This window comes from Mus caroli, chromosome 4 (genome assembly GCF_900094665.2).
Source record: "Mus caroli chromosome 4, CAROLI_EIJ_v1.1, whole genome shotgun sequence".
NCBI classification, from domain to species: Eukaryota; Metazoa; Chordata; class Mammalia; order Rodentia; family Muridae; genus Mus; species Mus caroli.
The window spans coordinates 122,120,925-122,123,614 of NC_034573.1; positions in this window are offsets into that span (position 1 = coordinate 122,120,925).

Sequence of the window (2,690 nt, forward strand, 5' to 3'; positions counted from 1 at the left end):
CTGTAGCTGTCTTCAGACACTCCAGAAGAGGGCGCCAGATCTCGTTACGGATGGTTGTGAGCCACCATGTGGTTGCTGGGATTTGAACTCTGGACCTTCGGAAGAGCAGTCGGGTGCTCTTACCCACTGAGCCATCTCACCAGCCCCAAAGCAATTCTTATAGACAACAACATTTAATTGGGGGGTGGCTTACGGTTCAGAGGTCCAGTCCATTATAAAGGCAGGAAGCATGGCAGCATCCAGGCAGGCATGGTGCTGGAGGAGCTGAGAGCTCTACATCTCGCTCTGAAGGTAAACAGGAGAAGACTGCAGCTAGGAGGAGGGTCTCAAAGCCCACCACTACAGTGACACACTTCCTCTAACAAGACCACACCTACTCCAATGAAGCCACACCTCCTAATAGTGCCATTCACTTCCCTGGCCCAAGCATAGTTATTTGTTTTGTTTTCTTTTTTTTTTTTTTAAGATTTATTTATTTATTTATTTATTATATGTAAGTACACTGTAGCTGTCTTCAGGCACTCCAGAAGAGGGAGTCAGATCTCATTACGGATGGTTGTGAGCCACCGTGTGGTTGCTGGGATTTGAACTCCAGACCTTCGGAAGAGCAGTCGGGTGCTCTTACCCACTGAGCCATCTCACCAGCCCTTGTTTTGTTTTCTTTTGTTTTTTTCCAAACAGGGTTTCTCTGTGTAGCCATGGCTGTCCTAGAACTCACTCTGTAGACCAGGCTGGCCTCGAACTTGGAAATCTATCTGTCTCTGCCTCCCAAGTGCTGGGATTAAAGGCATGTGCCACCACTGCCCGGCTTGGCCCAAGCATATTTAAACCACCACAGTATGTATTAGGAATTTAATTTGATGCAGGCTCCCTGTGTGCTGTATTATTTATACAAATCTCTACCACTGAGCTATTCATCCAGTTTATTTTTTTATGAAATAGGTTTGATGATTCCTCTGTCCCCATTTGTTTTGGTGTGTGTGTGTGTGTCTGTGTATTTGTGTCTGTGTCTTTGTGTGTGTCTGTGTGTGAATGCTCAAGTGTGCAGACTAAGATACATAAATAATTTAGATTTATTTATTTATTTTTGATACCACATCTCACTATGTAGCTCTGCTTGGCCTGGAACTCACTATGCAGACCATTTATCCTGGCCTCAAACTCACAGAGATCCTCCTGACTCTTCCTCCCAAGCAGTGAGATTAACGGCAGGTGCCATCACGCCATACCTAATTTTTAGGCATGTATCTACTAGGCATGTCTTGCACTGGACAAACGCTCGTGTTGACGAGGCTGGAGTTCAAATGTTCTCTAGGTAAAGATCAGAACAAGTAAGGACTGTTCCAAACGTCCTTCTCCATAGGAAACAGTGCCTGGCACACAGCAGGGGAAGCGGTGAGCGTTGCTAAATGCTTCTCTCAGTAGAACTGAATCCGTTTCCGATTTGGCTGCCCTTTGCCCTGGATTGCTTAGGCCCTCTCCAGTTCATCCAGGAGGCTTCATCAGACCCTGTGACACAAAGCTCTCTTGGAGGGTCTCACTTAACTTCTTGCTGAGCTAGACCTCATCTTCAGAGCATCCCTCTGAAGTGGGGGTTGGAGGTGGACGGTGGGCTAGGGAGGGATAGGCTGGAAGTCCTGGATCTGACACTGCCCAGAGGTCTTGGTGCTGACCCAGACAACAGCTGGAACTCATGCCAAGAGAGCGAGAGCGGCTGCTGCCTAGTGGGAAAAGCGTTTACCCTTACCCTCCCCTCCCCCACAGTCCCAGGAGTCCAAAGTCCAAGGCTGCACTTCTGCTCCGAACAGACTCCTCACCCTTTCCTTTCCAAAGGCTTTTTTGGTGCTAAAACCACTTCTTTGGTGTGAACCTCTTCACTCCATCACACTGTCTGCAGGATGCCTTGGAAAAGAACCATGGAGGTGTGGACTCACAGAACCCTTCCATGTCCTCCCTCCTCTGCACGCAGTTTCCTCTGAAAGGGAGCCGGGAAGATGACCCAGAGATAAATCGCTACCACCCATGCTAAAACCTATATAATCGTATCACTAATAGAACAAAGTCAGGAGATTCCCTGGGACTCCCTGGCCTCCTGGCCTGGCTTACTTTGTGAGCCCCAGATTCAGTAAGAGACCCTGTCCCACCAAAATATGATAGGGCCTGGAGAGATGGCTCAGGGATCAAGAGCAATTGCCACTCCTCCAGAGGACCTGAGTTCAAATCCCAGCACCCATGATGCAGGGACAAGGGCTCTCCAATCCAATGCCTGTAAGTTCAGTTCCATGAGATCCAATGTCTCTTCTGAGGGTACCCACACTTATGCATGGGCACACACAGACACACACACATGAATATATATATATATGAATATACATATATGCATACATGCACCATATACACACACTACAGGATTTGCTTTCTAGTTGCCAAGTGCTCCAGACCTTACCAGGCATTTTATAGAAAACATTGTGTGTTAACGTTATTTCATTCAGAATTTTTCAACCTGGAGATCACTGAGTTCTTAGTAGTTTGTAATGGGGTACGTCCTGTGTGATGTTGCACGCTTAGCAGCACCCCTGGTTTTGACCCAATGAAAGTCAGGAGGACTGCCAGCTGGCATGAACAAAAATGTCTCCAGACTTTGTCAAATGTTCTGTCAGGTAAATTATCCATAAATGAGAGTGTGAGAA